The following is a 26,521-nucleotide window of genomic DNA, read 5'->3' on the forward strand; positions in this document are numbered from 1 at the left end:
GCACCCAGGCCATGTAAGCAGATTGTAGATCCATAGTCATCATACTACAGATATAAGGGTTAATTTCTAAGCTTTGCAAAATGGTTGCTTATTATAAATATTCACCGATGAGAAATAATTTAACCCCATACACTCTATTCCTCAGTGCAGAAAGTTTAGAAATAATTGAACTAGAATTAGCCACACATGTACATGTACATCCTTATCTGTGTACACAAACAGGGAAGGATGCAGAGAATTGTCTGCTCTGTATGAAGAGACTGTATTCTAAGAGGAAACTAAAAATATGCTATAGAAGGCTAATTACTTTTTTTTCCAACAGCTACCTAGTTTCAATACTCACTGATAATTTTCTCTATTTAATTAAGAGTGACTTAAAATTTTCTCTCTGTTTAAAATATGTTAAGCTGAGATGGTAAAAAATGACAATAATACTACAGAGATAAATGCATCTTTACCCTTTCTACTTCTTTTCCTTGGTCATTCAAAATCATAAACATCATAAAAAATTTTGAGCATTTAATATTGATGTTCTATCATAATCATAATAATGATAATCATAAAACAATAATAAAAAAAATAATAATATTTTCTAGCCCCACGAAATAATTCTGTACCCTGAAGGTGAGAGGGTCACTGAAAAGCAGAAGGATCCACAGTGGATTATAGCTGCAAGAATACAATCACTGAAAATACATGTATTATATGATAGCTATTTAAAAAATACATTTAATGTATAATATAATATCATATCATATGAGGCTAAAAACATCAGTAAGACCCAGGATTTGTCTGTGTTGAAGAAGGGCAATAGTCTAACCATGACACTTCTAATCAGAGGCTGCACACTGTAGAAGACAGTTTGATAGGTTTATTTTGATGGGCAAATACCCATAATGTTCAGAACAGACTCACATCTACAAAATTATCACCTGTGACCTGCAGCCAGATTCAAATCAATTCCGTATAAAAAAGCCTGAACTTTCTATTAAATATTTGTTCCACCAATTACTCTAACCCACCGCTCACAAGCATTTAAAAGCTTTTATCTTCCGAGGACTTTGCAGTCAAAAGATTTTTTTTTATTTTTTCATTTTTTATTTTTTATTTTTTTCTGAGTAGCTAGGTTGTTTATCTCAGAAGGGCTGTTTGTCTAATAAAGGAGCACATAGATTTATGATTACATAGTATCTCCATAAATTCTGAGAAACCGTAGGACATTCCTGTATTCCCTCCCCTTTTCCCTCCTTTATTTTATTTTATTTTTTTTTGGAAAATCAATAAATCTTTGAATTAAAAGTCTCCCTCTCTCTCTCTAATTTCTTTACCTGTAGTGAAATGGTTGAACTGCAGTAGTATAGAAGAGCTGAAATAAAATACAAGCCAGAATATTGGCTTCAGATTAAAGCTGTGTAGACCTGGGATAACTTGTCTGGAAAGTCGAATCATTTCATTGAAAATACATGTCAGGCATGGTTAAATATGATTAACAAAGGAAAATGTAAAATTTATGTGAAATTTTTAGGTTTACAAAAAGAGCAGTCAAGATATGAAATGTAGTCATGTTTGTCATCAGATGCTGTTTCATCTGCACTATATTTTCCAGTTAACGCTCCTCCTCCTCTCTGCAGCATCCAATTTCATACCAGGAAGAGCTATCAGTCCTAAGGACAGAGACAGTGTCTATGGACACAGAGATTTTTACAAAACCCTCGTTAATCTTGAAGGAAGGGAATTCCTTGGGAAAATAATCCCATTTCTTATTTTTGCTCATATCCAGGGACAATTCTGGGAGGTAAAAGATAAAAGGCAAAACCTTGCATCTGCACGTGCCCACAGAGGGCAAGTACTGTCTGATATTTCAAGCTTTTCACAAGGTTCCCAGGCCAGCCTGTGTTTCAGATGGAAGTGGAGCAGAACAGAACAAGGACAGCTTATCCAGGAACCAAGAAAATGTCACCACCATGCTCAAATCCAGAGTGGCTAGGGATGCAACAGAGCCAGCGGCAACATTGGTGAAACTGATAGCTGAGGCTGACCATCCATAACTTAGCGGAAATTTCAGCTGAAATGACTTGATAGAGATGAAAGGTTAATGGCAGCCGTTTGCACAACAGCTGCTTCCAGAATTCTCCATCTCTCACCCAAGGTGGGTGGTCATGGGCACATAGTAAGCCAAATGAAGAAGTCTGAGTGGGACAAGTGTGAGAAAATCTGTTTCTTTCGAGCACTACCAAAGTGCAGGCAGCCCCTCAGCTTCTTCAGACACTATAGCAGAAGCTCAGCTGGAAACTTACTTCCCCACCCCCCCCACTGGCTCTTCCAGCTTTAACCAATAATTAAAACCTTGAGCTGTCAAATATATTATGTGATTCTCTGTGGAACTGTGGTCTCACATTTGTGCATCAAATTTTATCATCAGAAGTTAGTTAGCCACCTTACACTTATATGTAAAGGAAGATCTCCTGGCCCTGATAACTCCTGGGCCTCAAACAATGTTTTGTTGTCTCTCTGAGCATTTGGAAGGAAGACATATGTTGGAAGCAGTGATGTTGGCTGTCTACTTCTTCATGAAACTTAAAGATTTGAAGCAGAAAACCCAAGGTGATCTGAAAAATCAAAAGCAATAGACATCTGTAGAAGACTCCACAAATGTAAGTAAGAATTACAAATCTGAAGTTTTCCAAATTAAAGTATTTTATTTAATTTATACCACTGAAAAAGGCAGTTGTGGGTACTGCAATCACTCTTGAAACCAGAGAGGGTCACAGCAAGTCAGAGGGCAGCTTGTTCCCCTGGTCTGTGTCATGCCAGTCCTTGTTGTGGTATGTGATCCTAGATTGATTTTTGGGGGGCAAATTGTGATTCATTTGACTCTAATGGTTGACCTTCCTGTGAGAGAAGAAAAAAACAACATTCCCCCCTCCTACTTAATGCAAAATATTTACTTTCAAGAAATCTATCTTAATATGTGTTTCAGTAATCACTCATAAATTTATAAGGTTCTCTAACCCGTTTTTTTTTTTTTTTCCCTGCCATTATAAAGTACTGCGGCTTGGTTGCTAAACAATAACCAGTGCTGCTCACCTGCAGTTTAGAGTGCTTAAAATCACTCAGACCAGCTTTGTGAAGGCACTTCAGAATTACCAAAAGGGACAGGCAGGGAGGAGGATCTTTATAAATTTATAAAAGTGCAGTAATTAAAACTGCAGTTTGGGAACCCAGTCCCTATTCCCTCTTCATTTTATTTCTCTCTTTCCCTGAGTTATATGAGTTTCCCCTTGTTTTGCCCCAGTTGCATTAAAAAAAAAAACAAACATGAAATTCTGACTGAGTAATGAGATAAGGACAAAAACATTTTTCATCATTTTGATTGCCTCTTTTACTTTTGTAGTTTTCTTATTCCCATGGAAATGTGTGTGCCAAGGTAAACTTGTTCAATAGTATAATTTATAATTAAAATTTTTATAGATAGAACTAGGAGAACTAAAGTCAGTTGTAACAATACAAATGAGGACTGAATCTTATGTTATGTATGAATCATGCAATTAGTGAATTTCACTAAGGATAGTAATTGTTCATTGCTTCTGATCCAGAAGGTAATTTGAAATGCTCTAGAAAGTTGAATGAGAAGAATATTGTTTATCTTCAAAATCAAGTTCAAAGAACTTACTTTTAAGCAAATGACAGCATTCCCAAGGAGTTATCACACTACCGAATAAATGCTAAGTGGAACTAATCTTAAAACAGGCCAATGCAGAAGCTTGGTTGAAATAAAACTTGGAGTTTCTCAAGAGATGACTGGTTTAAAAAAAAAAAAAAAAAGGTTATGGTGAGAAACAGCAAGAGTAGTGAAGGCCTAGGTCAATCACACCAAATGCTTACTTTTTCCACTTTAATATGTGCATTGCAGAAGCATGACCTAGTGCAGCTGAATCCCAACGACAGTCATGTAAATCTCATATTTGTCTTTCCTTTGGACAAAATGTTTATGCTGGTAATATATAGACCTGTGGAAGTGGTTTGTGTGCATAAGCAATTTGATTTTGTTTCCTCTATGAGGCTCTAACTTTGTAAACAGTGTGTGCTATGGACAAAATGAGTAAAATGATGTGGTAAAGCTGCCTGTCCCAAACCAATTTTAAAAATGTAAATAGCAGTTCAGCTTTGATGTCTAGAGCACTTAGGAGCTTAATTTAGCAGGACTCTAGAGTAGAAAGGTAATTTTATGAGAGAATAAAATGGCCAGAATCATTCCTCTCACTTTATCTTCTTCCAAAATTTGTAAAGCCATAAATCACCATGTCTTAGGGTATAAACCAAGTGCTAAACCAATTGAGCTGCCTTTAGAGAGGGCTTTTTAATCTTTCTCTGCAGCAGACAGTACTGGGCAATCTTGGAAGTAGAATACTTGATAGATAGCCTGTAGTTCTGTTTCAGAATAGCCATTCCCAGATTTCTTCCAGATTTGGTGTTTCTTTCTTCTCTTTTGACTGCCAAGATTATCAAGGCTATTTACCCCAACACACCAGTCATGGTCTTGTTTTTAAAACTTTCATTAAAGACAGATTTATCTGGACTTCTGTTAACCAGTTTAGAGGAAATTGTCCTTCTGGCAGCAATATCTCTTTGGGAGTCTGTCAGTCTTAATTCTTTCTGTAGCTGTTGAGACAAACCAGGAGTCAAAATATGTATTTAGGAACCTAAATAAATTTGACAGAGTTTCTGAGCATCACCAGCTTCTGCTCTGGTCAGTAATAGCTGATGCTCAGCATCTCTTTAGCTAGATCACTTTTTGGAGAAAGCTTTTAACTCTTATATATATCAAGGGATGGAAATCATTTCCTCATGCCAATGTTTGCAGAAAGGGATGCATAAAGTCACGTTTAGGAAAGAAATTTCATTTAGACATTTAACAGTTGTTACAGAAATAAAGTAAGAATTGTTCCTAACTTGTCACTAAGATGCTAGATTTAGAAGTAGAAGGCTCTTGCAACATGTTTCCTGATGCATTAAATTAGATCAACTTGTGATGAAAATTTCTCCTTTAAAAAAGCAAGATAGGAAACAATACAAAAAACAACACTTCCCTTTAAAACCTTTAAGCTACTAATGGATGGCACTGGTACTGGTTACTACTGGGAGTGGTAGCTGGGAGGTCCTGGGAGTGGAAATTTGAGATTGAAATTTGTCTCAATGAGATGAGGTCAACGATATGTACTTAACTAGTAGACCAAAAAGTGGAAATTGGATTCTTCTCTCTTTTAATGCTTGATGTTTACATTTAAATTGTCTAAATCTTTGTTGTTAATCTGAATCCAATACTTTAGAGATCTATTTGCCCACTTTAGAGATAACAAAAAACACCTAGAAGGGAAGTTAAGAAAATCTCTTGAATGTTTACTGAAATTTAGGTTGTTTTTATAAGCCATAGTAGCATGGACTATAATGATATGAACTTAGTAAATAGACCAGGTAGTGGAGACTTCTGATTACTTTAACTTCCACTTGTATCCTCTAACTCAGGCTTTGTATAAATATGATAGATAGAGGCTTACCTTCACCAGCTGACAAAGACATTGTCATAAGTCAGTTGGTTATGTAGTCCCTGACTATTAGACCTTATTTTGTGTAGACACAGCAATACCATTCCAATTTCTCTAGATACAGAAATTCTGATTTCCAGGGAAGTTTCTTTAATTTTCTTCTTGTATACACAGGTATATTCTGAGTTTATCTATTATATGAGAGCACAGATAATTTTCATAATGCTAGTTCATCTTTAGCACATTTATTAATAGCTGTGTTAAACTGATTATGCAAAAAGCAAGATTATATTGTACTTTAAAATTGCAAGAAAAAAGAAAAGGGTTTGGGTTGCTTTAAATCAATCTAAATGTGAATAATTGATTTTCAGAAGATTTCATTAAGAATACCTAATGTTAGATGACATCTATATTTTCAACTTTAGAATGTTATTTAAGAGCCACTTTTGAAAGTCCACATTTCAGCACCAAGATTGTTTGACTCTTAAAAATCTTGCTGAAGTGTGAGCCAGATACCTGGTCCTTTCTGGTCAAGAGTGTATTCAGTTCATCAATGGAATATGTCTCACTATCTTGTCCAGCCTTGTTACTACCAAAAGCAGAAAGACTTTGGCAATCTAGCCACAGAATTTTTGGTACTAATTCACTGTTCATCACATGATACAAACGGTTCCCAAAACTACCCTTTCCATTTTGATTCGAACAATATGTAACAATACATTTCATGCCTTGTGGTTGGAATATATTATGATATTTGTTAAATGTTAAAGGGTATTTGTCAATATAGGTGCCTACTTTGACAATCGGATTAGACTTTGTAATAAAGGATTCCTTTTCATCAGGGTCTTTAGATTTCCTACTGTCCTGAAGAACCATCAAACTAACCTTCTACTGTTTACCACCCCCTTCCTGTTCAGAAAATATCTTTCTCTGGAAAACTCATTCTTAATTTCTTGGTCCTTACCATAATTTGAAAAGATTACTCTGGAAACTCTTTCCTAGCATTTGGGCCTCCTTGCTGAGCTTCTCAAAGTGTTGTTTTTGTTTTTTTTTTTTTTTTTCTGGTAGCAGGAAGCAGATTTGAAGCATTAGCATGTTTAGCCAATTGAGACAGTGTAATTATCAACTTGGAAGCACAGAGGTGATGCCTCCGCTTTGCTTCATAGCAGATGATGCAAAACTTTTGATGCACTTTAGACCAGCAACCCCTCAATAACAAAGAATGAAGTTTTCCTTCTATGGAGAAGTTCCAAGATGTGTTCTGACAACATGCGTTTATTCAGCCTGAAGGTGTCAGGATTAAGTTAGATTCAGAGCACACCATTTTCCTTTTAAATGAAGGTTTCTTCCTTTTAGGTTATGAAACAGTTGGGAGAAATGTTCTTAGAAATTGCCCTTGATTCACTTTCCCTAGGAGCAGTTCTGGAGAAACAGAATTATTTCTTCATGGTTGCTTCAGAATATTTGGGGGGAATTTCTTCTCGCTCTCAGGGATACGTTTTGTGAAGCCTTTCAAAAAGTGACTGCTAAAATATGTATAAATATACACATTCTATTTCAGGCTTTGTACTCAAGCAAATGTTTGAACAGTACAGATAATTCATTTTCTAATTACGTAACGGAGGTAGCGGCTTTAGACATGCTTCCCTTGCTATTTTTTGCTATATTAGCTTAATGTGAGGGAGTTTTTTGTTGTTATTTTTTATTTTCTAGTTTATTCTGATGTCTGCTTTGGGGTGGAGGAGACATTTTATTTTTTTCTGAGATAAAAAGGTAAGAAATTTTTGAAAGCAAAGGTGCTTGTTAATCATCTTCTTGTGGTAATTACCTTCTGTTTCCTATTCTACATCCACTCTCCCTTCTTTTGGGTTTGGACATTCTGGTCTGAAGAAGGTGGTTGTAGAGTTGTTCAGGATAGACCTTGATACCTGAGAGTCATTTGTACTCCCTTCCTCCAGACCATGGCACTGTTATTTAACCGATGTGAGAAGTAAGCAGCAGCTGTTTACAGATGGACTTTGGAAAGGAGGTGTAGGAGATTATGACAGACTGAATTAGCAATAAATAATTCTTCCCATAGAAAAGGACTTACAGTCATCTCAGTGAGTTACTAATTTGTTTACCTTCAGGTAAAATCATATCTCTACAGCCAGCCGATTTTTATACTGAAGTGTAAAAGAGCTGTCCTATGTGGCAATGTGATGGATAACTTCATTACACAACTTAAGAAGCTTTCTTCCCTTTCTTGTACCTTTTCACACTCTAGTTAATCACCTCACCCTGGTTAAGCCAACTGACTACTTCAGCACTAAAAGTATGCAAAATAAACATTTCACTGCACCAATGCCAGATAAAGGCAGTCTTTTCCATCTGGAAAACAGACTTGTTTAGATGATTCTGGCTGCTCCCTCTGATGTGTAGTTCTGTTGATGCCATTCCCAATCAAAGGATTGAGTCATGCTTTCAGCCTCTGTCCCATCTCCAATTTTTTTTCTTGATAAGAATACAGTGTAAGGATGGCTGTTCTGGAGTGTCCCTGACTATGACAGTGGCAGATGTTGACTGCTGAGGGAGTATGAACTGGAGGAGGACACAGAGATTTTTCTCAAGAATAATCTCTCAAATTCCATCATGTGTGGTTCAAGGACTTTCTAAGTCCAAGATGACAGAGTCCTGGTTACGGTCACTGGGGCTGATCCTGAGCTTCACCTGCAAACTGATGTCCTGCTTGCTCTTGACCTGTCCCCAGGGAGGTGCCCAATGCCCAGGGCTGCAGTTGCCTCCTGCTACTGTACCCCTGTCTAGAGGTGGTGGGACTGGCCCTGGCTGGTGAGGCCCTGACCTGCTGGCCCTGGGGAGCTGTGGGCTCCCAGGGGGCCCCCAGTCCTCACTGCTTCCTAACATCTGATGTTGGTTTGGATTCATATTTTCTCTGTGATTTTATCCTTGGAAAGTTGCGCCTTTTCTGGAGTAGTCCCTTAGCTTTCACAGCAGCCATGGCAGGGAGCTCCAGAGGTCAAATATAATCTGTGATTCATTTCCTTTAGAGAATTTTGAAGCCGAGAGCTGCCCACTTCAGCTGACATCTCCCAGTTTTTCTACTGAGAGACAGTGAACAGTTTTACCCTCTTTACCTTCTCCGTGACCCTCAATGATTTTATGGACATGTCATACTCTCTCTCAGTTCTCCCTGCTCCATTACATCTAATGTAAAATCATTGCAATGATTCTTACTCCTCTCTTTATATTTTCCATCTTTCCGAGGTCAGACTTGTGCATAGTATTCAGCATATAGGTTCAATTTATACAGTGATTTATACAGTGATATAACAAGATTTTTATATATATATATATATATATATATTATTTCTTGAAACTCTTTCACAATCATGGTTTTAAGTTTATTGTTCAAAAAAAAACTAGGTGAAAATAGTTTTCTTCCCTGGGGAATCATGTACAAGTCTTTTGCAGAAATTGATGCAATTTTTAATAAAAAAATATTTTTTGAGAGGTTGTGCCTAAGCTCTGAGAACATCAGGCTTTCCAGTTTTTGAAGTCTTCACAGAGTATCTGTAAGACCTTATCTGCCCTTCCTATAAAGATATCAAGATGGATTCTCCTGTCACAAGACTTTGCTGGGCAAAGACACTGCACTTTCTTGTTGTAAGCAATGCTTATCACCTCTCCCTAAATTCAGGGATTCTGTTACCAAACAATAACAGCAGTGCTGAAGCACTGAGGTAGTTATTAAAAGACTATTTTTTGTTGTTGTTTTCAACCCAAATATTTTTCCTCAAAGCTCTTGCTTCACAGTTTGAAAAAGAAAGCCAATATGATATCACATTTTGTCACCATCAATCATTTGCTATGCAAACTGAGATACCTACAGGACTTCAGACAGTCAAGGCCTGACTGCACACGTGGCTTGTACAAACAATGAAAGATTTACAATGTGAGTAATAAGTGTTTTCAGGAAGAGATCAATTACGAATCAAAGTGTAAAAGAATATGGACAAAGAAAGAAAAAAAGGGCAAGTGTTGATCACAAAAGGAAACAGAGGGAACAGAGAACACATGTGGTAAAATGGTTTTATGAAACACTTTCATTTGAAAACTATACTTTCAACTCTTTTACCTGAAACTTGTGCTTGCTTTCTAAATTCCGAGAAGCTTTGAAAAATATTATTTTTTAAATAAATATAAAATCTGTAACAAGAGATCAAAGGTCCATCTACAGCTTGTTTCTGAGAGGTTCATAGAGACTTCTTATGCTAAAATATAGTGACAAGGCAAGAATAAAATGATATTCTCCCAGGTTCCAGCCATTCTCAGTTCAGGACCTATGATAAAGGTAATATCTTTGTGTTTAGTGGCCTCTGATTATTTTTTTTCTTTTTCTTTCTGCATAAATCTTTATGATTCCTCTTTGAATTGCTCTGAATTTTAGCATTTGCAGCATCCTGCAGCAAGAATTTCCAATTTTTGTATATGCATGGTATGAAGTATTATTTTTTACTTGTTCTGAGCTTGCCACATGTTACTTTCATGCTGTGATTTTTGTCTGCTGGCATTCATCAGAAAACTACGCTTAATGTCTAATAACGAAAGAATTGAGGCTACTGTATTAGGAGAAATCAGGATGATAATATATTTTCTGTCAATACAAGATAGGCCAGACTGAGGTCATGTTAAAAGAAAGGCCAGAAGCTGCCACTACCCATAAGACGGAAAATGTCATTCCTCTTTCTGTCAGAGTACTCCCCAGTGACTTCCCCTAGATCCGTTTCTGAAAGGATTTTCCATCTCCTTTGAAGACAATGTCAAATTTGGGTTAAAGATAGACCTCAGGTGTAAAAAAATAAAAGAGGTCTTAAGTTCACAAATACAGGTTGGGTTGGCTATATAATTTGCCACTATCTTCTTGCCACTTGGAATGGCGAGTTGAGGGGAAAAATCCTCAGGCTTAAAATTGCCTCACATTTACTGTCTGATAATGCAACCAGAGAAGAAGCTGTATTTACAGTAGTTTCCTCCATGTTTCCCTGTTATTATGGGCACCTTGATAGTCATGATAAATTCTGACCAGGCTTCTGAGTGTAAAGTCTGCAGGGAAAGATACATACTTCTGATATTCAACCCATCAGAGGGCTGTGAACTAAGAATTTGAGACACCAGCCTCCAAGAAATAGATGTGTGTACCATCTATGACTTCAAGTCCATAATTTTATATAAACAGCAATAACAAATAATACCATGAGAAATACTTCGCTAGCTGGGACAGAGATCTCTCACTCATTTTTTAAGCCTCTGCTGTAGCTAGAACTTAAAACTATTTTCCTGATAGTGATGTAGGATAATGTTTCACTCTGCTGAGCATATTGAAAAGAGATCTGCTCCCAAATCCTTGATGTCAACATTAAGACAACTTTCCTTTTGGAAAAATAACTGTCCAACTTGCAGTCAACAAATCAGGCACAATCATATTACGCTGTAAGTAAGTGATAAATGCCAACCCCTATAGGGTTCTAGGGAAAACCCAAGAAATCATGTAAAAGGGTTCTGTGCTATTACAAGAGCAGCTTGTTTATGACACTGACCACTGTCTACCAATCACATGCGTATCTGTAAGAATAATCTTTGAAAGTAATTATTTATTCTAATTTTTGTCAGCCATTTGTTGGTTTGTACACTGAAGAAATAAAGGTTTCTATTCTTAAGGATGTTTATTCCACGGAGATGTCCTTAGTGTCTCAATTGGTCTCCACCTGCTTTCAGAACACTGCAAATCTCCTGTAGGTTTTGCATCATATATGCCACACAGATCTCTTAGGATACTTTAGAGCATGTTAAATGCCTCTGTGTGCCATGTTGAGGCAACTGAATGCTACCCTTCCATCCCTTCCATCCTGCTTATTTTTGAGCTGTTGAGCTCAATTGTATGCCATCACATTGAGTTCTTCTGCTTCCCTTCACACAAGGAAAGGATGAAATTCCTTTTCTAGGTCATTAATTTCCCCTTAATTTTATTGGCTGTTTATTAATTTTCCTTTAATTTTATTGGCTATTTCCTTGTTTTCTTCAATGAGGAAATGGAGTTCACTATGTGTTCTTGCTTAGCATGCATTATTTTATTTATTGCTTATGTGTCCTCTCCAACAGAAATAATCCTGATCTTTAAAAGCTTTCTTTTCGCAAAAATCTGTTATTATATTTGCATTTATGTTATGTTAGCACAACTTTCAAATGAAAGCACAAAACTGGTCCTTAGTAATGTGTTAACTTGTTGTTTGTTGGTGTCCAAAAGCCTTTAGGCTATGTAAGGTTCCTTTGGGAAGGACATATACAGAGCTCTTGCCTGGAAGATCTTACAATCAGATTTGAAAACAGACATTAAAAAAGGTGTATAAATTATAGAAATGATAGAGGAAAAGAGTGCCAGGAAATAAAACGGTTTATGAACAACACAAACCCAACTAATCAAATTGATTATGGCATTGTTTCATTTTAAGGTATTATTTTAATCCAGAATTTTAAATTTATTTTAAAATTTAGTCTCCCAGATCCACAAATAATTAAAAAATATGTTAATGGGGCTGCCAACAATAACTCATTGTCTCCTGTGCTTGACTCCCAAATGATTACAGTTCACTTAGCGCTCATGAAGGTGTACCAGCAGCTCAGATCATGCTGAATGTTTTACCTTCCAGTGTACATTAGCATGCCTTTGTTAACACAGAGTATTAACTGCAGCCAGGCTGTGCAGTTGTCTATCTTTTTAAGTGCCTCTGGAATTCCACACAATTCTGTCAGGTTTTCAGTAACCTAAATTATTTTGACATCTGTGAATATGCCACCTTGGACTTTACCTTTTTCCAAATAATTAATAGATGCATTCATTAATCATTTTCCTTTTTAAAAAGAGTTCCCGTATTAGCTCTATTGTTTACATGAGGAGAACAGTACAGAATAGTGACAGAGCCAAAGAGGTAACATGTTTCCTGTGTCATTGCATATAAAAACAACCATCAGCTGGTAGTTTTGAAATCAGAATTTATTGCTAATCAGATTTAAAGTTAATTTGTTACTCTAGGTTCACCTTAAAGAGAAGGAAGTCACAGGCTCTAGGTATTCTGGGCCAATGGAGGATATTAACTCCAAAGAGAAGTTGTCTGTCATGAGAAAATGATGATTGTAGCTCTTCCGTTTGAGAGCAAAGGTGTCCACAGGTCCCAAATGCAGGAATGTATTTCAGGTGTTTGAGATATTATGTCTCAGAGAGAAAAGACAAATTAGGTCTGCGCAGAGGAAAAGCAGTGTCTTAAAAATACACCTAGGAGTAGATCCTATAGCCCATTGACAGGAGCAGGGAGTGCATCCAAAATAAAAGAATGCCTGATATGTGTATTAGTTTTCAGTCTGAGAAAAATTTGGCTGGAGATAGATTTCATTGCAATATTCAGATCTAGAAATACAAAGAAAGTACGTTGATCTTCCCTTCAGAGTTAAGACAGGTACATCTTAGCCAAATATAGCTAGAAAAAGAGTCCAGTTACAGTAGCTTCTTTTACATAACCAAATAGCAGAGAATCTCTATTTTGGAAATAGCAACATTTTGATTCAAATGGTAGTATTGTACATTATCTCATGGGGCTATTAGTGCTTACTGGGATTTTCAAAAGCTGAAGGCTTCTTTGTTCCCAAACAAATTAGGCAATTTTAAAAAATTCACTAGGCATCTATTTACCTGTTTCTGTGTCCAAATAATGGTAGTCATACTCATTTGTGAACATGAAGCTTTGATTTACAAATTCTTTACAAGATTTAGAAATTTTACTTGGACCCTTTGGTAGATCACAAGGCAGTGATTGAATATAGTCTTTTGTGCCACACCAGATAATTTCAGTTTATGTGAGTAAATGAAACTGAGGGAAAATGGGAAAATTCTCTCTGAATAGAATAAAGATTAATTAGTGGATTTCCCAAAGACAGTAGATACAAGTTACTTCTAAGGCAATTTATTCTTCTTAGGAATTAAAATGACTTTCTTATAGACACTTCCCATTTGGAAAGACAAAGATTCAGAGCACAGATGGTTGTAATATAGTTGGCACATCAGTTACTACCAGCTTTTTGTCACTTCTAATTCCTGTATTTTGTTTTCCGCCCTGGAAGTCTTCCCAGGTATAAACAACAATTTACGCAGCTTTGTTGGCAGCAGCTGATATTGTTTCAGTTCTGAATTTCACATTACTAAAAAGACCCTGGGAGAAATTTAGTGAACAGCAAAAATAATCTAGATGGAAACAATGGGAGACAAAATTGGTTTATGGGGAAGGAGTACAAAAGTGAGACATGCATTGCTTTGTCAAGAAGTGACTGCAGAGGAAAGGTGATAAGAAAGAGCACATTATGTTAGCAGTATGCAGTGGCTGAAGGTTTTTTAATTTCAGGAAATTCATGTTGGTTTAAGAAGGTTCAACTGAGAATAATAAAAAGAGAATAAAATTCATGTGTAAAAAAATATTGTAGCATCAAGGCTTTAGGTTGTGAGGCATTTTAGCAAATGGCTTCTGCTGGGCCAGTTACAATTAAGCATTTAAGTTAGGAGAGTCCTTAACTGTTAGTTTCCTCTTGAAAAGAAAGCACATGTGCTGGACCAGACTGTGGGTGGGATTCATGTTTAGATTCAGATAACAAAAAAAAGTATCTATTGATAGCCAAGGTGCTCACATGTGAGCTAATATCTAAACTCCTGTCAGAGTCAGTGGGGCTCTCTGACTTGATTCAGTTGCCTAACTGTAGACATCAAGTGTCGTAAGAGTTGCTGTGGGCATTATCTTTATCCAAAAGATCTGGCAGATCTAGCATAGGTTGTAGGGAAGACTCATGACCCTCTGGGGCAGCAGCTGGTGGCCAGGCAGAATGAAGCAGTAGGAACCTGCCTTGTGGCTCCAGATATGGTTGTCTGTGTGGGCTGAATCTCCATTGACTTCAGAGGGAGTTGAGCACCTTCCAGTCCCCTGACTCATGTGTAAACACCTACTATAAACACTGGAAGTTATGCTACATGATCCAAAGTCAAATCCTGCCCTAGCTCTGTTTTTTTTTTTTTGTTTTGTTTTGTTTTTTAGTCTATTATCTCTATGATAAGGTAATGGCTGTAGTTAAAGTCATCTATAAATTATAAACAACAGAATGAAGTAACCTCAGAAATAAAGGATCTGGAAATTAATTCTGATCTGTGATTACACTGTCTTTTCTGTTATAATGCTCTTAGAACATCATGATAGAATATCAGTGTTTAATTAAATGAAATCTTAACGGTTTTAAAAATTATTTGTCTTTCTGACTTCTTTTGTGAAATCTTCACTGATAGTAAAAATCTAAGCAAAAATATTCCAAATCCTTTCCTATTACCATCTCTGTTTACTTTCATAATGTTACAAGTTTCTAGATTCTAAATAACTTAATTATTTAGCGTTATCTGAATAATATGTAATAAAAAGAGACAAATCATCATGTTTTTTTCAGTAGCAAGTGCATCATACCTGAGTAAAAGATCTGACTTTTCCATTAGAGATGACATGGCATGCTCAGAGTACTCACACTCAAAAGAAATGAAGATTATTTTTAACAGTTTGATGAACAATTAAATACAGAAATGGTTCAGCAAATCTTTCCAATACATTTTCTCTTTTGTATCTAGTTCACATTATAAATACATAGCACACAATTTTAACTTTAAAAATATGATATTTTAAATATCAAAATTTGTGTGTCTCAGAGCTCATTAAGTGCTATGCTTATGTCAAATGATCTTTCACTGCCACTAGTTTTCATGGGAAAAGTAAGTTTTACTAAGATTTTGAAACCTGCTGTGAAAACAAAAACAAAAAACCAAACAACTAAATAAAAGAAAAACCCAGCAGTAAAACCGTAACTCATTTGTTTATTTCAAACATCCAAATGCATTTCACTGAAATGTGATTTGATTTATTTTACAATCTACCTCACACACAATGAAATCAATTAACTATTCTGTGTTAGGACTAAATCCTTTTCACTAACTCAGGAACAGCCACTCTAAAACAGCATTATCAGAAAAAGCCTGGCTTGCTTCTCAGCCTTAGCAGCTGTTCATAAAACCACAGTTCAAAAAGATGACAAAACCAAGATAAACTATAATTCACAATGTAAAAACAAAACAAAAAAATCAAGCCTGAAAACAATGTTTTATTGTCTGAAACAGAAAGAATTGACATGTTGTTAATATTCTGTATTGTGCGTTGCTCCTGCCGTTATCTTCAATAAAGGATGACAGTGTTACAAACTTCTGGAAGAGGTCGAGCACTGTCACTTTTATCAAATATGGTATCAGCATTTTTCTTTAGTGGTTTTGTAACAATGTTAACTGTTCTATGGTCTCTTTGGAAGAGAGTTGACTGGTTGTTCTGTACCACCATTTTGATTCTTGCAGTGAATTTTGAGGGAGCTCTAAGGAAACTCGTTAACACACACAAAATAAGGATTTTAGTCTGTATAAAATAAAGGATATCTGCTTTTGAATGTGTTTTGTTATTGGGGTGCCTTCTTTGGCAGTATTTCACATTTCCAAGCACTGAATGACTGCCCAGGTTGAATTTCTTTAACTCTGCAGTTACCCAGAACAATTACTTAGGACTGGAAAATGAAGGATGAATAATACACCTGTACTTCACACACTTGATTCTGGTGGATAACAATCTATCTGAAGCTCTCCATCAAGCTGCATTTGATAGTACTGTTTAATGTAACTTGCTTAGCACTTAAAGATATTAAGGTGAAAAACTCCTATATTAAATAACTTAAGTTGCAAATTTTATCTGCGTAACAACCATCAGCAAAGAAACCTCGTGAAGGAGAGAGAAATTATCCATATGTCTTAGCTACATATAATAGCTGCAGATATATGACCTGGATTTCTGTGATTAGGTAGCTGTCTTAATGTAATTCATGTACAGTATGTGTCAGGGGTTGTTTTGCACAAAGATCTTTACTGCTGGTTTCACACAGCAACAAGATTATGCAGCTTAGTACATAGTAGAAACAGAGAAAAAAGGAGTATGGATTTTCTTTTCTGATCTGTAGGTTAGAAGAACTCATCAGAATAGCAGGTACCTAAATGAAAGACCCTGTGATATATATTTCAGGAATATAAATGAATGTTGAATCTCAGCAGATACTTGAGGAAAAGTCCTCACAGTGCAAACTAAAGATGTTAGTGACTGCTGATTTTTTTTTTTTTTATTGAATGATTCAATGTATGTAATTGATTATTGCATTCTTTTATGTTTATATGCAGAGCCAAGAAAATGTTATAATTTTGTTACTAGATTGTAAGAAAAAATAACTTTAAAAGTACTGGACTGATATGTGTGATTTGGGTTATTAATGTTTCTTAAAAGAGGAAACAGGAGCAGATGCAATCTGCCAAATAAATTTGTATTTTGTGCCAATGTACTGAAGAAATCTCTAATGACTCAGTTAAAATGTAAGAGAGCTTGTTTTACAGTGATTGTACCTATTAGGGGAACATAGTAGATTCGATTGGAAATAAGATACCCAAAGCACTGGTGTATCTAAGTTTGAAGACAGGCTTGTGATATGATGACTCCCTAAAGTCTTCATTTAGGTTAGTAGGAGCTGAACAACTAACAGCTTGGGTGGAATGGGATGGGATGGGTTAAACTGCCTTTCATCTCAAAGATATTCAGCAAGTAAGAGCTGGGGAAGCAATGATGAAGGCAGCAAGGAGGGAGAAATAAAGTGCAGTGGAAATTTAACGCTTCTGTTGATAGAACACCGCCCAGTTATTGATCACAAAGTTACAGATTTATTGGAGACACTTAGATGGAATTTTGGTGTCCTTTATGGCAAGAAAGCATGCCTTTTTTTTTTTTTTTTTTCTTTTTAGACTACGTATGTGCAGTCTTAGATCTTAAACCTAGTACTCTATCAAAGTATTACTGAATTCAGGATCCTTCAGGTAAGTAAGGATATGATTGATTTCTTCTTCTTCCCAAAATATCCATAAAAACAGCAATACCAATCTTCACATTTTAAACAAAGAAATTGAAATTAGAAAGCATAAAACTAGATACGACAATTGCAGTGGTAAACAGAGTAGAAAAGAAAGCTTTGTTCTTTCAATCAATAGTCCTCCCTGTACCTTTTGTGCATGCTTCAGTAGTTCTCTCTCCTTTCTTCTCTGTTAAACCACTTTGTAGGATTAAGACAGATGAATGATTAGAGCTAAAATCTGAACTCCATTGGGATCAGGTCAAAACTTTTCTAATCTCTTCCTACTCCTTCGCTGGTAATATTTTGTGTGTTTTCCCTTGAAATACTCCAGGACAGGGCTCCAGCTCCTGTCTGCCATAGCTCTATGTGCATCAAGTACTCTGGAGAACCCACCTTAGCACATTGACCTGAATTATGCCCTCATATAGTTGCTTATTCTCACTGGAATTACAGTAGGATTATATTTATTCTAGCTCGAAATAGCTGAATTTATGCTGAGCACTGGCCTTTGAGTCTAGAAAGCTGCAAATGTTCATTAGTAGGGCATAATTTGGTTTCAGGCTACAGTCTGTGATTTTACTGTTCTTTTTCTTTATTATTTTATTTATTTTTTCTTTCCACAGCTAGAGTAATTTAAAAAGGTCTTCATGCAAATAGAAAACATTCTATGTAAACACTTTCCAAAGGTGAGCACAAAGGGAACATCTTGCAGCATGTATTAGTTAAGTCATAGAAACACTGGTCATCCAGCTCCATATTCTGCTACCCCTTCTTGTGCATAAAACATCTTCCTCCATAGATAATTTCACTGATTTCAAATAAGTAATTATGTTTATTAATATAATTATGTTAGCACAAGAGCTCTCTCTAGTGGAGCCAATGATGCTTTACTGGTTATGTTGCTCAGATACTGAAAAATAGTAGAAATACTTAATCCTGTTGACTCACAAATACAGCTCATGCAAGAATGGCATTACAATCGAGCAGCATATGAGGAATGTTTTGTGTGTGAAATACTAAAATAAAAATAATTTACAAAAGGCACTGGAATGAAATCTTTTTATCTCACATGTATCTTTGCCCTCAACAGTTTGATTTTTGGATGGTCTTCATGGGCTGTTCAAGAAGAATATGAGATTGCTCCTGAGCATCCAATTATATTTTTCAAGTCTTTTCCTCAGCTATTGTCTGAGATGTGGTGGCTAGAACTGGACAAAATGCAGAATGTATTGTTGCTGTGTATGCTCCATCAGAGAACCTAGATATTGTATTACACATGTGACTCCCATCCTGCTCCTTAATGACCAGCCTAAGCCCCACAGTTGTGCCAGGTGCAGCAGCTTTCGAGAGAATGTTGAAGTAGAGAAGTTCAGGAGATGAATGGTCCATCCAAACAGCCTTTTCTCTCAACCATGTAACTGGTTTTTACATTCTGAAGAAAGCAGACATTGAGAGAAAAATCTTTGAGATGTATGCAACGTAATAACTCTTTTTGCATTAATCAAAGGTTGGTGATGTTGACTTTCTGGTAGACTCCTATTGGGGGTGAATAAGGAGAAGGAAAGATTCAAGATAGAACTCTTGGAGAGTGCAAAGTGCAAGTATTAATTTACATTGCATGCATTGCATGCCCTCCCCACCCTGACCTCTTCTTTTTTTTCTTTTTTTTTTTAAAGTTTTCAGATTTTGATATTTTTGGTTTTCACAGCAGCAGCTATTTTTCCCTTAAAATTTGAGAGGCCCCTTGCATGTTGGTAAAGAGACAAACTAGTTCTATGAAAACAACATTACTTGTGTTGGACATCAGTTAGGCTGACTAGTAAAAATAGCACATTTCCATGATGGCAAAAGGTTAACAAGGAAGTGCCAAGCATTGAATACAATGGTCAGTGTTGTTTTAACAGATTTGTTAATATACTGGAGAGGCTGGCAAATAGTAGGATGACAAAATTTATAGCAGACTGTTGTTTGGATTAATTGCTATCAAGAATGATTATGAAAAACTAGGGAAGCCATGAGGTGTAGAGCTGTTGAGGAAATTGAGGTAAACCACACTGGGAGTAATCAGAGGACTCTTATACCCTGGTTATTCCATTTTTTTCCTTTCAGATCAGGTAAGAAAATTACTGGATCCTAAAAGTGGAACAATTCTAAATGGGAACAGTTAAAAACAGTTCCTCTGAAGTGAAAAGGAAATGTCTAAGGAGGTCGATGCTGAAGACAGAAAATGTGGAAGGGCCTTCTGGCTTCTTTGTGGTTTACACAGCGCCACCAGAAGTGACAGATGTTTCACAAGAAATTTGCAGTTTGGAAACCTGTCCTAAATGTAAGTAATTATGATTATTAAAAGAGGCCCTTTTGTTTTGTTATAATTTGTTATATTTTGTTTTGTTTGTAAGGTAGCAAAAAGACCATCCATCTTTAGATGGTTTTTAGACCATCCAAAGTAGTATCCACTTTCAGAGGATATAGGAGCCTCCTGTGATCTGGATCTCTCCTTTTTTTTTTTTTTTAATATATTTTTATTTTTTTCCAGAAAGCCAACCTTTTGAAAGAGAAGCTTGTATTTTCCTTCCTCATTGCTTCTACTACATCCTCCTCATGTGCTTGCTCCATGAAGGGACTTCAGCTGAAACAGCCATATAATAATGGCAAGCAGTTTTTCTGAGGGGCCTGGGGAGGCATTGCTGGTGAGTCATTGAAAGATTCCTCATGTTTAGCTCCTAATAAAGGAGAGAAATGTGCATCTCCAGGAGATCAGATCATGCTCTTTTAAAAATGGCATCTAAAGTAGATCATGTGAATCATGACCTAAAAAAGCCTTTTTTATACTCAGTTTGAGTATGAAAGGAATATGAAAGGAAAAGTGACTGGACAGTCTGCTACTATCTTCAAGACCAAGACAAAAGTTTTCTTTCCTTTTGTGTGTGATAGGACAAACTATTTCAAGAAAAAATTGACTTAAATGTGTTACTATGGGTCTAAATAGGAAACAATGTGGGGAGCTGAAGAAATGTAATGTAGGGGCTAAGCTGGCTTGAAGGAACATTGCTACCAGTCAGAAGAGAAGTGTGGCCTGTGTATCTACTGAGTTTGAATTTGGCAAGGCTGGCAGGTAGAAAGCTGTACTTTTTTCTCTAAGACTGAAAATGCTGATATGGCATTCACTTGAAGCTGAAACTTAAGTAATTCAACTTTCTATTTTTACACATTTGCTTCTTAAAATAGGTGTTCTTTTCAGCTTTAATTTAGTATGTTGGCATTTGAAGAAAAACAAACTTCCTTCATTCCTTCCTTCTTTTCTTCTTTTTCTCCTTTGATTTGTGCAATACAGAATCGCCATTCCTGACAGTGACAGATAAATTTCAAATTCTGGGCTGAACAGTTAGTGTCTCAAGTGTTTTATTCATGGGCACCATATGCAAAATGTGAATAGCTTTTCCTGTTGTGGAAAAGTAATGTTATGTTCAGAACTGCCAAAGTTACTTGAATTTGACTTAGCTGTTTTTTTCAGGTGAACCTAGAAATAAATGAAAAATTGAAAAAGCAGCTACATGTTAAATACACAGCATACCTGTAGTTTTAATTCTTTTATTTCAAAAATATTCAAATGCATTCACAGTATTTTTGATTGAAAGAATTTGTAATTGGATTTCCAAACATACTGCTTTCATCTTGGGCAGTACAATGTGCACTTTGATAATAACATGGCTATGTCATTAGAAAGAAGTCCATTTACTGGTTTAAGCATAAAATGAGATACAGGAGAAGACAATAAAATGCTTTCTAACATAATGCATCTTATTTTTTATTGTATTCAATAGAGGCATGATGAATAAGTAATCTTATAAGTGCATCAGAAGTACACCTTGGCCGATCTCTTAGAAGTGTTGAGATTTCACTGCTTTTGAGATTATTCATAATATCGCTTTAATTTCTAATAAAGTGCATGGAACTTTATAATGGATCAAAATGTGTGTCTACAAGCTGCTTAGATCATCTGCTGGAGAAGGCAAACTTCAAATCTACAAAAGTAATGCAAGACAGGAGGAAAGGAAATTAAGTGAAGATGAAAAGTAACACCTTCAAAATGACTTTTTTTTTTTTTAATATGAAGACCTTAAATAATAATTTCCTTATTTTCACTTATTCACACTCTTTTACTGATAGTTCAGCCATGTATCTATAAGCTATTCTGGGCATTAGTTACATTTTCCTCTACGTTTAATGTTATCTCATGCAAATTAAATCTCCAGTGCACTGATCTAGTCCAAGTAGTAAACGTCACTGTTTGAATTATTTTATTCATCCATTCCTTTTTATTTTTTTTATTTTTATTTTTTTTTCTGTAGCATTTATGCAATTACCAGTGCTAGTGGGATTCTCCCCTCCTTCCCCCCATGAAATCAGAAAAAATTAAATCCAAGGAAATGCAATAAGGTTTACAATATTTCTAGCCTTTTTTTTTTTTTTTTTCCCCCTTAGGAGAAAAAGAGCTTTATTTTATTTGCTTTTAAGACATACACAATTTAAAATTTAGTATCAGAACATAAGTAATTTTCCTGATAATAATTCTTATTATATTCATAGGAAATTCATGAAATAGTGATTTTGCAACCTCAAAGACAATAACAAAAGCAGTAGATTAGTTCTTTGTCAAAAGGTGTGCAGCTCTATCTCTGGACTCACCGCTTTTCATGCATGCAGGTCTGCCTACTCAGTAATAAAGACACTCTTATGACTGATTTCACATGTCATTTGTTTTGACTTTTGTTATGCATAGGGAGAAAAGGATACCATTGAATTGGCCATTGTGTCTTTCTGAAAGTACTTTATAGGAAAAAGTATTGCAAAATCTTGCAGTTGTTCTAGTTCTTGAAAATGTGTAATGGTATTAATGTTTTTTTTTTTTTTTTTAATGTTAATAATATATTTTCCCCAAAACTGATGAAACACTGCAATTAATTGTCGATTCATTTTGCATATTCAGTCTTCATATTTTGAAGCTCGCTTAATGTTCAAAATTGCACCAACCGAAACACAAGCCTTTTGAAAGCTTTTTGCTTTCTTTTGAGAAGATTTCTTTTGACACCTTAATAAATCAGACAGGGATTTATTATACTGTTGGTTGCCAAATATAGTCTCTGACAGCTCTTTATTATTAACTAAAAGGCTAGCTATGAATCTGGTTTTAGAATATAAAAATACAATGCATAACGTATTGCAAGAATTTTAAGTGGAAAATATCAGCTACTATAATGGCTCATTAATAATAATTTATTACTCATACCCAAAATACATCATGGTTGGATTTCAATGCCCTCATCCTAGTTGTTGCTATAGAGAGTCGAGCACTGTACAAACAGAGAGCAAGTGCTTTCCAAAATATAGCCCTTCTGAAGAAATCAAAGATACAATAGTTTTCAAGTCTAATGCAAGGAATACTTTTTAACAAAAAATATTTATATAAAAATGAAACGTGTAATTCCAATGTTCTCAGATAATCTTTGCTTTCCATGTTGAAACTGTTTTCATTTAGAAAATAGTCAAAACTGAATAAAAGAGAGATTCAGGTCATTAAAACCAGAGCAGCAGAATATGACAATTAACCTAGAGTTTAAAAAACACTTCAGTAAACTACATTTTTAACTTATCTTATAAAATAAACATATTTATTATCCTTTCTGTTTTGTTTTCTCAATGAAAATAATGTCAGTAACTGACAACAGTGGTATTGATCTTGCAAACACTTGAGTACATATTTAACTCTTTTCTTTCAAAAGTTTTAGCAGTCTGACCCTGATGTTGAAGTTAAACTTATGTGACTAGAGACCTTTTCAGTTCAGGAACTATGTAAAGCTGATGTAGAATGCAAGGAAAGAGAAATAATCTGTAAGTAAATCATCATTTCTTTTTTAGCTTTAATTTTTCCTATGCATATATATATATATGCCCTCAATATATGTATTTTATATATATATACATATAATAGTTTGTGGTAGGAACAGATTGAATAATGTAGCACTGTTTCCTTTTCCCAGAGTTAAAGAGAACACATCCTGTAATCACCTGTTCTGCTTTGTTCCTTGGTGTATTAGATCTATGGAGCATGTACTGGGAGGGTATATTTTATTTTTTCCTTCACCAGATTCCACGGCAGATGACCTTACATATAGAAATACTTCTGTCATTTTTAAAAAATATATCCCTCATAATTTGCTAGACTAAATCAATTTTGCTAACAGAACTGGCCTAGATGTTTAGGTAGGCCAGAGTATAAATACCAATGTGCTGTGGTAAAAGTTGCAATCTACAAACAAGAAGGTTAAATTTCTCTACCAATGACAAAAACAATAAAATAAACCCCCAAGTCATCAGATTCCCCAAACCTGCATGAAAGTATCCTGAAAGAATGAGCAAAGAAATTCTATGCTCTCAACCATATTTGTTTTCAATAAATCTTAGAAAATTAAGGGAAAATCCAGGACAAAAAAGTGCCACTCGTGTTACACTGAAACTCCGAGAATGCTTGTGAAAATGCCTGGGAAATGATAAGCTGTATTTCTTGCCATGGTACATTAAAAGAACACCTAGTGGAGGAACTTGTTCATAAAGAAACAAAAATTTCCAACTAAAATTAATACTGACCAATATGAAAAATAGATCTCTGTTAAACAAGCTTGTTTTTACTCTTTGGTAATGATAAATTTGGTTGATATGATGAATTAGTAGATGTGACTTGTGTAGTCATTTGAAAAGTATTTGAGTGTATACAACACGCAGTTCTAAACAAACAACAAAAAAAACGAAACCAACCAAACAAAACAAAAAAAACCCCACTACATAAAATCCCCTATTGCTATGCCATGTCAATAAAACATGTTAAATAGATTAAAATCTAGCTAGCTGACAGGTAACACAGGTAGCTGTCAATGGTGAGACATCATTGAGCACAGCAGTTTCTCACGAAGTTCTGCAGGGACAAATATTGCCTTATTCTTAAATTTTTATTCCCCGGGGCTGTGTGTGAGCAATGCTGGTGGGGCTTTTGGATAGTATTTTGAGTTCCCCTCCACTAAGTTACATATCATTATGGTACAGTAGTGTACACTTTCGATGCTTTTCCTACATTGACAACAGCAAATGTAAGACCCTTTTGTACTAAGTCTTTTAGCTTTCTGAAATATTAGTGTAAGCATAAGAGCTGAGTCAGATTCATTTATATGCAGATAGATCTACACAGCTATTTTAAATGGAGTTTTTACTGAATTAAAATAAAAGAGCACATGAACATAGTAAGCATAAGTTCCTAGGAGGAAGGATATGCCAATCAGAGCTTTGGAGCAGCCAAAATTGACCTTGCAAGCAAGCATCAAGACAAATTCAACCTTGAGTTATTTCCAGAACCCTTTGCCAGTTTGTTTCAAAATCACCTTTGGCAAAAACAAAACAAAATAAAGCAAAACAATAACTGTTTCTGAGCAAGTACTGAGGAACCTGCTTGGAAAACAGAATTTTTCTTTGATAATTTGAGAGCTTTAAAGATTTATTTTTTTTAACTTCTATTTCTTTTGAAATCATTCCCTCCCCCCTAAGTGAGGGCGGTATTTTGTCTCAATTGCTACAGCTTTTTCCATTGTATTTTAAATGATGGTAAAGGGCTTAGGAGTTTTGGAAAGTTTTCAGGATGCTGTGGGTAAAACTAGATTCTACACAAATATATTGGACTTGTTTGTTATGAAAAATGACTGTTTATTGTCGTAATGCTATATGTGTACGTACAGGTAATATTGTGGGATTTTCTCAGGCATTTTTGGATGTCTTCTCATGCTTAATAATGCCTAGTTTTTGGTGACTTTTTTGCTATTTCTTACCTGACCTGTATCTTTGCTGTATCATACCTTGTCTTATAATAACAACATCATGCATATAATTAATGACTGATGTATGCATATTCCACATATGGACTCTGAGGGTTCTCAAAAGTTGCTAGCACATAAAAAGGTAGCTGTACTTGTTTTATTTATTTGTTTATTTATTTATTTAGTGAGAGTACAGCATTTATTAAAGAAATTAACTTCTACCCACATTTGGACATTCACGAAACAGAAAAGAGTGAAATGAGTTACAAAAACAGAAAGGTAATCACATGTAATTTCTATCAGTTGCACATGGTTGTATTGAAAAAACTGTGTTACAATAACAAAATTTACACTGAACACTGTCAATAATGCTAGTCCTTTGTATCCCGTTTTGGCTTTCACATCTGCATACTTTTATTTATATTTTGGACCCAGAATCAAAAGCAGCCTGGAAAAGATGACAGAACTCTGATTTCCTTTCAGTCTATTCATTTTCCATCATGCCTATCCTCCTGGGAAATATTTTCATACTTTCCTCACAGCACTAAAAGATGCTTACAACTATCTCAAGTGATCTCACCCATCATTTGTTGTTCAGGCATGGGATCCTTGAATCTCTTAGTATGGGTTTGGTCTTAGTTTCACCAGATAATCAGCAATATTTTTTTTTTTTTTGTACGTATGCCGAATCTCAGTTTCCTCTTTACTTATCAGCACAAGGCTATGTGGTGGATTTGCCCTGCTAGACAGCTGAGCTCATAGCTGCTTTCTCACACCCCCTCCTCAAAGGAAAAGAGGGAGAAAATATGATGGAAAGGGCTCAAGGGTTGAGTTAAGGACAGGGAGATTGATCACCGATTACTGTCATGGGCAAAATGGACTCAGTATAGGGAGATTTATATAACTTATTGCCAATCACTAGCAAACTAGAGAACTGAGAAACTAAAAAGCAAACCAAAAACACCTTCTGCCCCATACACCCTCTTCTGTGTTCTCCTCTTGAGCAGTGCAGGAATGGGGGCTGTGGTCAGTCTCTAGCGCTTCGTCTCCACC

General features: G+C 35.6%; 1 long non-coding RNA gene across 2 annotated transcripts; it reads left to right on the top strand.

Annotated features, from left to right (window-relative positions):
- The first annotated feature begins 1,717 nt into the window (after positions 1 to 1,717).
- On the top strand, positions 1,718 to 23,282 carry LOC308190322. Of its 2 annotated transcripts, XR_013947076.1 has the most exons (5): positions 1,718 to 2,654; positions 17,500 to 17,571; positions 18,230 to 18,292; positions 19,716 to 19,932; positions 20,143 to 23,282. It is a non-coding gene; the product is annotated as an uncharacterized lncRNA (long non-coding RNA). The 2 variants fall into 2 exon arrangements; XR_013947077.1 differs by lacking the exons at positions 17,500 to 17,571; positions 18,230 to 18,292.
- The last annotated feature ends 3,239 nt before the right edge of the window (positions 23,283 to 26,521 follow it).

This window comes from Anser brachyrhynchus (genome assembly GCF_964034855.1).
Source record: "Anser brachyrhynchus genome assembly, chromosome: 2".
Taxonomy (NCBI): Eukaryota; Metazoa; Chordata; class Aves; order Anseriformes; family Anatidae; genus Anser; species Anser brachyrhynchus.